Source organism: Pungitius pungitius, chromosome 10, assembly GCF_949316345.1.
Source record: "Pungitius pungitius chromosome 10, fPunPun2.1, whole genome shotgun sequence".
Taxonomy (NCBI): domain Eukaryota; kingdom Metazoa; phylum Chordata; class Actinopteri; order Perciformes; family Gasterosteidae; genus Pungitius; species Pungitius pungitius.
Genome location: NC_084909.1, coordinates 12,326,359 through 12,342,040, shown reverse-complemented (window position 1 = coordinate 12,342,040; position 15,682 = coordinate 12,326,359). Strand labels below are relative to the sequence as shown.

The window sequence follows — 15,682 nt, the reverse complement described above, 5'->3', positions numbered from 1 at the left end:
AGGGTCGTCACGATACCAAAATTATGACTTTGATACTGTACTTGCCAAAATATTACGATACTCGCTGCTTTCGATACCACAAATAAGATACTGGAACATTTATCTATGATAGTAATAAATAAAACATCTGTAAGGTTCTCTTTTTACCAGCCTGTTCCTGCCCAGCTTTTTGAACACTTAACAAATGACATTCATATTAGTATTAGCCCACAGCACGGTATTAATGAAAACGACATGGTAAAATCATAGCATTGATTATACACGGCTATGTAGGCCTATTGTCTGTATCTGACTATATGACTACATAGTTATTTCCATAATTTTACAGATGTGTTTGAGGTGGAAAAAAAACCTAAAGCTATGTGTGTTGGATACATTAAAGATGGACACACAATAAAAGGCCAATTTTCACCCTCTATTGAAAAACAATAAAAATTGCATTAAGTGTGTATTTTGTACAATTCTGTGTGCATTCTGACCTCATGATCATATAGGCCCATGAGTGAAATTGTAAGTTTTTTTTTTTGCTTGCTTTTCGTGTTGCACCTGCTTGATGTTTGACTGTTAGGAAAGTTGTTGTCAAGCCAACACAGCTACAGGGCTGCCATCTCTCACGGTTTCCCCTTGTAACACACGCTTTTGCATGTTTTCACACGCACTCACGCCACACATCCAATGTCTCACACTATTTCAAAGTGTACAGTAATGGTTTATGGAAATATACATGGGCATAGAGGAAAGGTAAATGACGAATATAATGGCATTTTTGCTGACTTTGTCTTCTATTAGATCAAAAGGTACACAGTAATATTTGATGGAAATGTACATGTTTAGAGGAGGTCCACCTGAACTAGGATCAAGTGTCAGTGTTAGCCAGCTTGGATCTGGTTTAACCCTTTTAGTCCTATAGGCGTTTTTTAGGCCTCAAGCTTAAAATTGCATTTACACACTAAAAATGTGATATTTATGAAAGCAAAAGGTTTATCTTGAAAATTCTGTATTCTTGTTGTCATGATACAAGGGAACATGTGTGTTTAGATGTGAAAATCAGTGTGTGTATATGTGTATGTGTGTATGTGTGTATATATATATATATATATATATATATATATATATATATATATATTATATTTGTATGGCACACACAAAAAAAGAAGAAAAACTTTGCTTGGGAAAAAACTACTTACAGGGGCTTTACCCCCATAAAACAAAGGACAAAGCCGGGAAGTCTTTTATGTTAGCCAGGTGTGTGGACAGTATATTTGTAAAGGTTTAACTTTGATTGAGTAAAGCAGAACAAATACAGAGAGGCTTTAGTGGAGGCCTCACGGCCACTTCACGCCCAGGGCGGACATGCAGTTTTCATATCTCAGCCGTTTCCCGGCAAAATTCTAAGTCCCGCCTCTCTATGCAATCGACAGAGCCAATGGAATAGAGCCAGACCCACGTGGGAGCGCCAGCTTCCCAGGCAAGTTAAAAAAGGAAACGTGTAGAGCGAGAAATGACGCTCCGCTCTGAGGGTCAAGACCGAAAGTGCCCCCCCCACTTCCCATGAAAACTGAAGGGAAGGTTTTGAAAGACACACACATGCGCTAAGCGTTTAGCATTCGAACCCCCGGGAATTATGCATTCTTTCATTGAAAACTCAAAAAAATAAGGCAATTTATGTTTGAAAAGTCATAATGTGATTTGAATGCTTTGTGCCTTTAAGGCTGAAAGCCCTTTTACCGTAACGCCCGCAGTAGAAGTGCTTTTTCTTTTTTTTAAATGCGGTCCACATGACCGCAGTTAAGAGTTGCATTCCCATGCTTTCCTAAAGACACTCAAATATATGTAGAAACAAATAAACGGAAGGTCTTCTAGTCTCTGACTTCTCGCTAGAAATGCCATCGAAATGCATACAAATGTTGATGCTTTCTTAAAATATTGCGTTTTTCACAGATAATATGCCGACAGTCCGCCATGTTTTTCTTTTCGCAAGGGGAAACTTGAGTCACGCGACCTAGTTGCGAGGCAATGTAAATGAATAGGCCCAAAAAACGTGACATTCTAACGTTTCTTGGGGGAAATCGTAACAATACCACGTTTTCCCTTGTGGACCAACTAGCTATTACACGTTTTTGACTGGGTTGCCTTGAGATGACTGAGTGACGGCTGCCTGTTGCATGTGAGAGCTGGTAGCCCGGCCCACCGTACGGATACACTGTGCAACACTAATCAACACAGGCTACTGGTTTTAATGGATGTGGTCGACGGGGTTGCCTTGGTGAAGGGAAGAAAATGGTCTATTGTTTCACTTTCAGAAAAACGACATTTGGATTTGGTTTTGCTGTGCACCATGTCGCCACAACTGCTCTCTTAATCGTCAACAGTTGGCTCTTAAAGACATCACTTTGGGGTCTTGGGGGGGTAAAAAAGTGTACTAATCTCTCTCTTCAGGCCGAAACACGTCCCATTATGTCCCACTTGGGGCTGGGCGATATATCAGTATAAACGAATATATCGATATATTTTTTAATGGGATATGGAATTAGACAATTTCGCATACATCGATATATTTCAATTTGCGCTCTGAAAGCAAGCTGCCGACCCGGAGCGCTCTGCACTGCTTCTCGCCCCGCCCATCCTCTTTGACGCGCAGAAGGGGGAGGGGCATCACACGCAGAGGGGGGAGGGGCAGGGACACACACTTCAACAAACATGGAGGAAGCAACAACGTCTGCGCAGCGTGCGGAGGAGGAATTGGTTCGTTAAAAAAAGCAGTGGCTCAGTAATTTGAAGATGGTTCGGATTTAAAGTATCCGATGAGAAACAAAACAACGTTATATGTAGGGAGTGCCATAAACAGGTTACAGTAGGGTTGCCAATTGTCCCGCATTACCCGGGACATCCCGAATTATGGGCAACTTTGATTTGTCCCGGCCGGGACAGCTCCAGTCCCGATTACCAATCACAGCCTGCTAAGTCAATGACGCGCGAAAAACTCCTGGTTGTTGTGAAGTTGTGACGTACCTGTTAAAATGAGCAGTGAGGCTGGCGCTGCTCATTGTGCGCTGCCCCCCCCCCCTCCTAAAACAACGGCTCAAACCGCTATACGAAGAGTGTGTGAAACTGAACCAGGAACAACAACCAGAAACAACCCGAACAAGCTCCAGCCCTGAAACAAAGCTCACTGCAAACCTCATTTTCCCGCAGTGTGCCTTATGAAAAGAGACAAGTGGTGTACTATAACGAAAGCGGTGTCCTATCACATTGCTAAAGATATGGTCCCTGTTGCAACTGTTGAACAAGTCGGATTCAAAATGCTGCTGAAAACGATTGACCCGAGATATGAGCTTCCCAGTCGCAACTACTTTGCAAGAGAAGCACTGCCAAAAATGTATCCTGAAGTCAGGCAGAGCCTTGCTGACCGGCTCGCTAATGTGACCCATTTTGCATTGACCAGCGTCCTACATGAGCGTGACAGTTAACTTCATTCATTACTGGGAGATGAAAACAGGATTTTTTTATTCATATGTGCACCTTATGGAGCTTTGTTTTCAAAAAATACTCCTGTTATACACTATTTATGTTTAAATATTATTATTTGAACGGCTGAACATTTGTTTATGGTTTCATTTAATTTATTATTTATTCATTTTTATTTGATTTTTCAACTCCTTACTGAAATAGCTGGTTTCAATTAAACGACTGATGACATGTCATATTTGGCTTTAACTTTGCTTTGACATTTGTGTTCAGGTTTTCTTCCCTTTAATGTGGAGAAAATATCGGGATATATACAGTATATCGATATCCAGCAAAAATATACTGGTATATGACTTTTGGTCTATATCGCCCAGCCCTAATGTCTTTGCATATATGTGGGTTTGTGAGTACTCTCACATTTTCCCCGTTCTGTTCTGGTTAAAGCAAACATTGGATCACATGATCTATGACCCAACCTCTGATGTCAGCTTCTCAGGAGTGGTAATTCGGGGAAGACATCAGCTACTCTTTTCAGTGGCAGTCTTCATGTTCTGTACAGCATTTGTTTTTTGATACCGTTAAGCCGCATCCACCCACATGTTTGATTCAAGTGTGATAGAAGCTCCTAATGATGTAGCAGAGGAGGTGCTAATCACAGACATACATGAGGAGATATAAGAAACCCAAAGCTCTTAAGCTTCCACAACCAAATGAGAAAAGCCTCTCCTCCACTTGCCTTGACAGCATATCGAACGTGCGCATGGGCATATTGTGGTCTGCCAAAGATTAGACTTCCGACCCTACACTTCCCATTAACGTTACTGCTCTTCCTCTTTTAGCCAACAGATCTTACCCTCATCTTTTGCTTTCACTCCTCCCTTATTATTTTCCTGACAGACATCGGATGATGTTTGCAACACTCCAGTCTTTCATTCCCGATCAATCATCAACAAAACACTGATGCAATAAATGAGGGATCAACATCCGGCGTCGGAGTGAGGATAGGGTTAATTGTGTTGAGTATTATTGTTCCATGAACTTCTTGCTCAACATGAATGACTTCTACTTGACCAACATTACATCATGACAAAGCGACGTTGACCATATTTCCTGACATCACTGATGTCACAATGGCTGTTTGCTTTCCACAGCTATGCTTAGCGTTTGATTTATAGGCCTCAGTCACTATAATCCAGCAGAGACCACCTACGTGCATACAAGTCATTCAAAACGTATGCGCAAATGCATCCATGTTATTGAGTGTAATGTATTCACAGTAACTCATTTGACAACTAAAATATTCTACTCCATTGTCAAAATACGTTCACAGTATGAATGTATGCTGTTAAAACAGGACCTTTATTTTAGTTCAGCAACAACCACCAGCATTATCTAGACTTCAAAGACAACTTGAAGATCGACAGTAAGGAAAAAACTATTGATGTAGCCCAGGGTTCAGATCATAGGAATCCAAATGAAAGAAACATAAAAAGTAGGTGCTCTTTCATCAAGTGCACACGCACCATTAAGCAGTCTGGTAAACTTTAAACCGCACTAACGTCACTGAGCGTTTCACTTTCACAATTTCCCACTACTCACCGCGCAGTGAGCTGTTCACACACCATCACCGTTAGTCAACCAAAGGCCGAGAGCAAGGACGCTGAGGGCTGGGTCCGGGATTGACTGCTCACATTAAACGGCCCTATCAGAGATAAAAAACTGTCCGAGGGCTTAAATAGAGAATACACCACAAAAGACCGCCAACTCCCATCCTCACCACCAGACGTCAGCTATCTTTATCGGTAGCAACTAGGGGATGAACCTGTTTATTCTGAGAATTTTTTTTCTTCCTTTTATTGTAAACTGTTTTATATATTTTGATTATAGCCTGTTGTAAATAGTGTCAGCCATCTACGATTCCTGTGTGGCGCAGCCAGTTCCGATCATTTTTAAACAGTGACCTCATGAAAATTCCCCAGCAAATGTGTTAAGAGCTTTCATCATCCCTTCCAGTCGCTGAAAACAAGTGGAGTTAAAGGAACGAAGGGACAGCTGAGACAGCTTCATCCGTCTCCCTGATTGATACCGAGGGTGGCGAGAAGAAGGGAGGGAGACTGGGATTGTAGTTCTCCTTCCTGCACAGGAGCCCCGAGAAAAAATACCTTAATGCAAACACAATCTATTAAGTGAGCCAACGCTCTGGGGTATTCAATACAGAGAGACAGCCCTGGCTGTGGTGTAAGCCAGCTCAAAAGGCACGTGTTCCGGTTTTCTTACACAATGATTGTCCGTCATGCACCCTCGTTGTTTCGGTTTGTTTAGAGAGACTCGTGATCGCTCTCCAACCGCGTTGACAACAAGCAGATGCGTCCCGTGTGTGTGTGTGTGTAGGAAAGTGACTGAGACAAATGGAGAAGAGGAAGTGGTCTCATTGCTTTCCCGTTCAGTAAAAACAACTGCAGTGACATAAACTGGCCTGCATACATTTGATAAAATCCAGACCTTTTCTGGGTGTTAGGGTTAGGTATAAATATGCCTTTGTATGCGCGCAGTCGGCGCTCGCATTAGCGGACAGATTAGTTTCCCGTTCGCCTGACTACTGCCCCCTGAAGTTGTAAACCTAGGTGAAACACTGAAACTAATTGCTTTTCGTAATGTCTAAAAAAGGTGGGAAACCCAAGGACCCACATTGTCCAGACAAGGCCTAGGGAATAAAAGGAGTCCTCAGACACGCTGAGAGCCTGGATCGGAGAAGCAGAGCGGAACAGCAGAGAGATTACATCATCCTCCACTGATACAAACCTGCTTGCTTTTTGTCTCTAAATATGGAATGAGAACACCCGGCCGGCCAGCCGGTCGCACACGCACACACACACACACACGCGCGCACACACACGCAACCGTCGGTCTGTCCTGTCTCCGGGTCGCACCGGACCGCAAGCTTGACATATGTGCTCTAAATAAATGAAGGCAACATGATGCATTTCCCAGAAGACCCAACATTTGCGTGATCAGTAGCTGCTAATGATTTAATAGCCCCGGAGCCGTTGAAAGACTGATTAGCCCGGTTTGACATGCTAGCTAAAGTTAGCTAAAATGGGCTTGTGTTCGCTTAAACTGCGGTTAGATTTTTATTGTATGCAGTTCAGGACTACAGACACAAAAATGTGTTAGACTTAACACATTCAGCCAGTTGGAACAGAAAAACAACCCCAGAACAGGCCTGTTTAGTAAGCAGGATTTGATGCCCGCATTTCTACACTTATAAAATGCAATTCAATGTGGAAGTAATCTTAGTATTCAGAATACAATACTCAGATTAGTTAATGTATTTCAATTACATTTTTGGGCATGAATTCTGTAACGGAATACGTTTTGAAAGTATCCTTCCCAACACTGCAAGGGGATTGCATAATCTGCATCTGACGGCCATTTACAAAAGCCTCAAAATAACCAGTTGTACTGTGAAGACACCGGGTGTAATAAACTGCTCCTTAGAGCGCACATTCTGTATATGACATGTAAGGTGCTTTAAATTACAAAAATAAAAACCCAATAGATCTAAACAACAGCACATGGTATGAGGTTAAAGACAGTCAGGTCTAGAAATCAGATTCTTTTATCAAACGTTTGTTTGCGTCCATTTTTCAGCTGCTGTTTCCAATAAACGCATCCCTCTTCACTCCCTGGTGACAGACTTGAAGCCATGCACCCACTTGGTAAAAACATGAAAATGGTTTCTTGGAATCGACATGATCAAAAGTCACACAAATCAAAGACCTCCCCCCCCCCCTGCAGACCCCAAACCGCCAATCCAGAGGGCCAACGAGCGAGACCAGAGGGAAGGGACGGAACGATTGAAGAGCTGTCACAGGATGACTTGTTCCTGCTCAAAATTCGGGAGGGAGAACTACAGGTAGGCTCTTTTACGTTCCATCCCACATTCACCTTTATTCTGTAGCTCAAAGTCACATGACAAAGGCTGTGTTCTCCTCGGATGTTTGTTACTCCAAGCCAGAGCCGAGGTAATTGTCGCGTTGAAAACGGCGACCGAAAGAAGCTTTCTGGATGGCTACAAATCCTGAGTGCCATGTTGAAGAAATTTCCACCTGCTGAATGGAGATATTAAAAATGTGCCACAGTGGGGGAGGCCTTAGTAGGCACACTAACATTTTCCTCTGAACATCTCTATACACCCCCCCCCCCCCCCCCCTTCTCCTCTCAGCTCAACAACTCTGTGGAGGCCCAGAAGCGCTCGTCCAAGTGGATGCAGAAGCCGTTCCTGGAGGTGTCCCACTCTCACGGTGATGCCCTGCATGGGCTTCTGGAGAAGAAAAAAGCCACAAGGCCTTTATCCAAAAGGGCGCTAGCCTCACCACTTTACTGGAGGACGACAGAGAGGTCAGGGCACTGAACCCTGGAGGTTCAGATGGTCGCTAATGCAAACATTGACATTCCTACTGAATCGTTCGCCTGTTTCTTGGAAAGACATGAGGATTAGACAGCAAGCGTCGAAGAGGCTCAGGGATTAAATTACTTCGGGGCACTGGAACAAGCCACATCTGAGCTCTGATGTACACTTGTGCCGGCTTAAATTCTCGTAGTCTATAATAGTCTTCATGGCTGAGTGGGAGAGCAAAGGCTCTCTTGGCTGCTGAAACAGTTGGTTTGTGAGTGTTGTCAAGACTGTACTAGTCCTCTTTACATTCTGGACTCGGTTAAACCTTGCGGTCAGCCTGGCTCTGCTGACTCTCCCTTGTAAACGCATAAACATACACTTGTATGCAATTACATCTTGAGTCTAAATTGGCACCCTCCTGCCCAATTCTACAATACAGGCCTTGCATCTGAAACCCAAAGAAGCCGACAGCTCGTTTGTGGGTGAAAACATTCCCTTCAGAAATAGAGAGGCCAGTCAGATGTGGCTCCGGGCAGAGCGAGGTCCGACATGAAGGAGGCCATCGGTTCTCCCTGTGCAATTTGAGGCCCGTTGTGTCGAAGTCCCGGGGCTTCTAGCTCATGTAGCATTAGAGTCTGCTCTGTAATCTAGTTTAGCGTTTTCCATATCTCAGACGATCTGTTCACCAACTACTAGGGTTGGGTTTCGTTTGAATTTGAACGATTCCGATTCTGATTCCGATTCCTTGTTTCGATTCCGGTTCCCAGCGATTCTCGATTCCGATTCTTTTAAGAGGCAGGGTCAAAAAAGTTTAAGTTTAAGATATTTTAAATAAGCTAGCTAACCAAGGGTCTTTCTGAAGGAAATAGTCTGACCTTCTCCATCAATGTTAATTCTATGAACTTTTTATTAACTTTATTATGAATTTCTAACAGGGCTGTTTTCAACTACAATATAAATATTAAACTATGAACTTGAATATTGTATAAACATAAATTATGAATATATTTTAACAGGGGTAAACTTTCCTCAAGAGACCTTTATTTTTGAAACCTCACAAAAACACATTTACACATGATGATACTGCAGGTACTTAAACGTTACCTTGCTCCCACTGATGGACCCTTGGAGCCAGAGGAAGAGGCAGCAGAGGACGGTCGGTGCAGCGCGTCACAGACGGGGCACACATAGGGTGCCAACTTTCTCAACCTCAAATCAGGGACACTTTCGCGGTCGGGGGGGTGCTAGCGGTCGACGCGGGGAGTGCTAGCACAATCTTTTCATTGCAGCGCCAGCCTCACTGCTCATTTTAACAGATAGGACAGCTCCGCTCTGGCCACCCGGCACCCGCACTGGTCTGATTCGTCACAACTTCACAACAACCTTGAGTTTTTTGCAGAGTTTTCGGTTTGTTCCGAAAAGTGTAACCACACTTTGGACCGCCGACGCACGCTATACATGTTCGATCTTGCTGTTATGCCAACACTTCCGGTGGACGCTTCTTCGTTGGTGTTCAGTGGTTTCTATTTCCGGTCGGCGCCGGCGGACTGAGAATCGAAACTAGGAATCGAATTTTAAACGATACCGGGTAAATCGCAAAGCTAGTCCCGATTCCAATCGATTCTCGATACCTAACCCTACCAACTACTACCTCTGAGAAACGCTGTAGCTATGTGGAGACTGGATCCGCACTGGGCCTGCAGCCTTGGGAGGAGACTAGTTGTCTGCATTCGGTGAGCCAAAGTGAAAAAAAAGTTTACTCATTCACCACAGGCACGTACACACAATTGAAGAGAAAAATAGCCAGGCTAGTGGAGTGATTAAGTTTACTAGAGTTCTGTCCATTCAAATATAATATGGAAACCCTAAGCATGCACACATGAAGGCTTTGTGGTTGTTCGCGCCCTAATGATGATTAATACATGAGTGGACGGCATGTCTGTGGTGCAGTACGAGCCATGCGTGACTCACACACCCCTGACTGTTTAAGCACAGATGAGGGTTCTCGTCTGCTTTGACACAAAATTGTTTAAAGAGCCACACTTGAATTTGTTGATGAGAAGTTGCAATGCTAGGTTGGTAAATCTACAAATCTTTTGTTGGTCTCAGACCAAAAACAATCAATTATTTGTGACATTTTACAGACCACCAATTACATGATTGTAATTGGGAAAATCATTTGCAGATGGATTGACAATAAAAGTAATTGTTGCATCCCTGAGAAAGCTTTAGCATATTCACAATCAACCTACCTTTTGCCTGTAGATGCTAACTTGGGTTCTAAGGAACACTTGAAAATAGGTTTACATTCCCTTTCTTTGTGTTCAACTGAATTTCAACTTCTTTGAGCTTGGCACAAAAATATTTGAGCTGAATCAATGCTTGCATTTATCCACAGGGTAAACAACACGAGGCACATGGCGATACAGCCGGTTCCTTTCATCTCCCGCTTTCTCACAATTTAGCTCTGCAGTAGCCTAAATATTTAACTGAAAAGATTTCCACTCCTACTCCGAATCCACTTGAACTCTTTCAATCTCCCTCCCTGTTACTTTTCAAAGAGTGTGCTCCGAGCTAAGAGAACCACTCAGCATGGCTTCAAAACAAAATTGGCGCCCCTCTTTTCCGTTTCAGCAATTAACTATATGGCAAAAGTCCAGTTACGGCATATAATCACTTTATGCCGTAGCATGATGCCCGTTGCATGTCAGAGGTTGATTACAAAGTAGACATCATAATGCAGCGATGTGGTCCTTCCAACCTCAGAGATCAGAAAGTGTGTGTGTGTGTTTCCGTTGGTCTGTCAATGGAGTGACAGCATCACAGCGTTAACCTCGCACATATGTTCAACACAAAGACATCCATGCTCTCATCTCTTGACTCCAGCTCTGAATCGCACACTTTTCACAGGCTCTACCCGTAAGCCACAAACCACTTTTAAAACTAGTTTTTTTTTTCCTTCCTCGACCTTCTCAGCTATAAGTCAGCAGCAGTAATTGCTACAGACGTAGGAAAGGAATGATCCAGAATTTTGTTTTGAAGAGTCCACAGCCCTTTTATACAAAAAAAAATGATTCAAGCCCTTCTGAGATGTTTAAATGGCGTTTGCTTTATTTGAATAGATCTAAAGGGTGAACATATATATAATCAATAGCAGCAACTTAAAATGGTTAAATAGTTTCGCTTATGAGATTTATTTAGGTTAAAATGTGTGTGTCAACTCAAATTCATTAATTCAGGACGACAGTTTGCGCATGTGCAACATTTCGCGCTTTGCCGACTGAAACTAGCTGCAACATAATTTTCTCTGGCTCTGGTGAAAATCTGTTATTTGGTAAGTAACGTTAACTATGTTTTTTGTTGTAGTATATAATGCAACTCATCAAATAACGCATATACATAAGTTGTGAAACGTTCTCAATAAGTTAAACCAGGGAAATTCTGCTCGATTTTACTGAAGTCCGATTTGGCAGCTGAGCATGGTTAGCATTATGAGTCGGTCATCTTCAAAGCCATGGGGACGTCAATCCCTGCCGACATTCTTTCCTGTCAGTTAACACGGCTTTGGAGCAAGCCCAAAGTGCGTAGCTTTAGTAAACGTTAGCCAACGTTAACTAGCGTAAGCCAACGTTTAACTTCTCTAATATATTTATCTTTTATAGGAATCAGGAAAGTTTATTGCCATAATATGTTGGACATAAATGGAAATTGTCTTGGCGGTTGGTGCATGACAGAAGACAGTACAACATAGTGCAGCAATAAGATAAAAATAAAATATATGCTATGGGTTAGTACGCTAAAGCTAGATCTATGGGTTAGTAAGTTAGAGGAGATAAGATAAAAGTAGAAATAAAAATAAAGTGCACCAGCTAAACAAAGTGACGAGTGAAAGTGACAAAGTGAATGAATGAACATGGGAGTCAGAGTCAGTCAGGGGGGGCCCCGGCCTCTGTTGATGAGCCCGACTGCCGTAGGGAAGAAACTGTTCCGTGTGGCGGAAGGTCTTGGTCCCGATGGACCTCAGCCTCCTGCCGGATGGAAGGGGCACAAACAGTTCATGTCCAGGGTGGGAGGGGTCGGCTACAATCTTTCTGGCTCGCTTCAAAGTCCTGGAAGCGAACAAGTCCTGGAGAGACGGTAGATTGCAGTCAATCACCCTCTGTGCAGAGCGGATGACACGCTGCAACCTGCCCTTGCCCTTGTCCTTAGCTGTGGCTGCAGCGTACCACACGGTGATGGAGGAGCAGAGGATGGACTCGATGATGGCCGTGTAGAAGTGCACCATCATTGTCTGTGGCATTTCTTCAGCTGCCTCAGGAAGAACATCCTCTGCTGAGCCTTTTTCGTGATGGAGCTGATGTTCAGCTCCCACTTGAGGTCCTGGGTGATGATGGAGCCCAGGAAACGGAAGGAGTCCACAGTGGTGACGGGGGAGTCACACAGGGTGAGGGGGGATGGTGGGATGGTTTGAGCACCTGATTGGTCAGGGGAGGTGGTGGAGTTGTGGGGGATGGAGTCAGGACATTGTCTTTCAAATCTGCAGTAGAACTCATTCAGCTCATCTGCCAGGCGGAGGTCATTCATGGAGTGGGGGGTTTTCGGCTTGTAGTTTTTGAGGTGTTTAAAGCCTCTCCAAACCGAAGCAGAGTCGTTAGCTGAGAACTGATGTTGGGAATCTCTCAGAGAAGTCGTTTTTTGGATCGGGATTTAAGGTTTATATTCATTTACATTGTTAATAATGCCTTCTGACTTCCTTGAGCATTTACAATAAAAACGTCTGAACTACATTATGTTTCATGTGTCATAATAGGGGAGCAAATAAAAATAAAATTAAAAGTATTAGATGGAAATCCTACACACAAATTAATTGACTTCTTCCAATGACTTATTTTTTTGAGTGTAGTGGCTATACTTGGGCACAGTAGTTCTATGGGCTGAATGCTAAAGTCATCATGCTAAAAGGTTCTCTGTGACAATGCTAACATGCCAATCGATCTAGTACTTGATAATTTGCTCAAAACACCAAGTACAGGCGGGCTGATGAAAATGACACAAGCCGCAAGTATTTAGTTATAAACAAGTGTTGCCCCCGTAATGAAAAGCAAGGAAATCTGCAAAGTCATTGTCATTCATCCTAGAAGAGACCATTAATGGAAATCCATCCAACAGTTGTTATAGATATCCCTCAAAATCACAGACACTCATTGTGCGTTAAAAGGAATGCTAACATCATTCAAGTTCAACCTCGGTGGACCATAAATTAACAAAAAGCCATTGCAATTTCATAGCTATTGATACAATAATAGCGGTTAGGTTTCACTGAAACTTCAACCTGCTTGTAACGCTGGAGACAGACAGAATCAACAAAGCGGACAGACCGACGTCGCTGCCCCTTCAGCTGCTCCGTTAACCTTGCTAATGTGTTACCAATAAAGGAGAAAAAGCTCTCTGGGCAGCTTTAGCATTAAACATGGGGTAGGAAACATTTTAGGAAAAATTCTCCCACGTCACAGCGGAAACAGACAGCTGTTCTGAATCCGTCCGTCCCGCACACTCAACACACCCACCATCTGGCCCGAGCCAATAATGTGTCAGAAGAAGAGGTGCATAATTTACCATAAGGGTCTGGCAGAGCGCCTCTTCGAAATAGAACCGCTGTTCTGATCACAAGCTGTTGGGCCTCTTTAGCTACAAGAAGGGTATGAGGTTGTTTTAGTCATCGCTTTGGTTTACTGAACCGTGTCCCGATAAATGAAGAGAAGGTAGTCAAGGGAGGAGGACTCAGCGTTTCTGGAGGATTGTATAAAACTCAATATCCCCAAATGACACTGCTGTATGAAAATAGGAATCCATGAAAACAGATCAGAGCGTGCTCTTCTCAAATAAAAAGGGAAATGTTTGGGTTTTTTCTTTATAATGCCTTTGAGGGAAAGGGCTGGGGATTCCAAACCCCACCTCTCGACTAAAACAAGACCTTGTGAACTCCGTTTGGGAGCTGGTCCGTGACAACAGGAACGGTCACGAATGAGGATTTCTCCCTCACATTCCACAACCAGAGATCTCCTTGAAAATTGACTTTAGTGTCAGAGCGGATCAATCAAGCCTGACGATTTATTAAAAACACACCGTTGTCTGATCTGCAGCAACACAGAGCTAATGATCAATCTGCCTGTGCTGACGGTGAAAAGACCATCCCTTAAATTATTCAACAACACGCAATACCCATCCCCGATGATAGCCTCTCTGTGAAAAACAACCAAAACCATTCATCATCAAGTTATCGCGGTTACAAACAAAAACAAGTCACGGTGAATTGCTATCCATGTCAAAGATCTCAGACTTTGAAGCAGGTGGCCGCGGTTGCAATCAATCCATTAAGAGATTAAAGAGAATGCATACGAGGAGTAGAATATAGGTCTTACATCATTAACTCACATAACAGCTTCTGATGGTAATTATTTATGGTAGACTACAACACATATGGTGTAGGGGTTAATGCTGCACACTTACTCTCTACTTCCACTATGTTGACTTAAACAACAACGAGCTTTGGTATGAAAACCGATGTTTAGAAGTGACTCACGATCGAGTGATAATGCAGTAAGGGATGACATCATGGGTGAAATACTCTAAGAAATGTGTTGCCACTGAGCAGTTGGATGTGGAGTTATAACCGTATAGACCTCATATCAATAAACTATAACTGTTTTCTGAAACACAAATGTCGGCCAGTGGCGCAACCTTCTGTTGTTTTCTCTGAAAATGCAAGCTATTTCGAGTCCCATGCCTGCTGAGAAAACTTTATAAAATAATAAAAAAAACTGAAGTCATTTGAATCCGCCTTTAAAGCAGTTTTGTACATGTTTGTGTGGCGACATCATGATACAGACTAACTGGGTCTCGGTTAATCTCCGGACACTTTCTGGGTTTGCAGGAGGTAAATTTTCAGTGAAAGCTGGAACTGAGCTCTCCACTGCAGGAGGGGAACGCACACAGTCATATCTATGTTTATTTTTCTGCTGCAGCGCTGGTGGTCGTGTCATCTAGTGAGAAGAAATGGCATTCATTTTACCATCACAACTTTTGGTATTCATGTTGGGACGGACGAGACCAGCAGGCGAAATTATGACGGTATGATAGGTCATCCCTCCCGACTCATCCCGGATTGCAAAGTAATAGTATAAATTGCAGTTAGAATTCATAACTACAAGCAAGAGTCAACAGAGGATTATTGTATATACATTTGTATTGTTATTCTTTGGCAAAGTTTACTTGAAATGTTTATGCCAATAAAGCCCTTTTGAATTGAAAGAGAAAGCGAGTGGGAAAAAGGGTGACAGATTTAATCAATTGTTCTTTAGAATCTCAAGTATCAATCTTGACGCTTTGGCAACACTGTCCTCAATAGATGAATGCCAATGAAGCATACCAAAAGAGACACACATGGATGGAATTATAGGCCTATGAACTGATGATGTCATCTCAGTCAGGTTATCAGGCCCCAGGGAAAGCAAAACACACAAAACATGTCTCTTCTAAAACACACACATCAGTTTCTAAGACATGTCGAGTTTGGCCTTGCAGCACTTAGGCAAGATAGTTAACATGTTTGCTCAGGCTTCTCCTGCACAGTGTTAGCCGTTTTAGTTTGAATGTGATCGAAGCTTCACACACAGCCAAACACATTCTGTCCTTCCCATTAGCCTCTTTGGCATTGCTACGCAATGACCTCATCTCGAATGGGCTGAACTCCAGTAAAACACACACACACCCCACCAGTGGAGCCTGTACAGTCCCATATAAGGAGTTGCTGAT

At 43.1% G+C, this 15,682-nt stretch overlaps 1 protein-coding gene across 1 annotated transcript in view; it reads right to left on the bottom strand.

Annotated features, from left to right (window-relative positions):
* Window positions 1–15,682, bottom strand: part of cmss1 (cms1 ribosomal small subunit homolog) — a 28,351-nt gene that overhangs the window by 5,868 nt on the left and 6,801 nt on the right. The window lies entirely within an intron of this gene.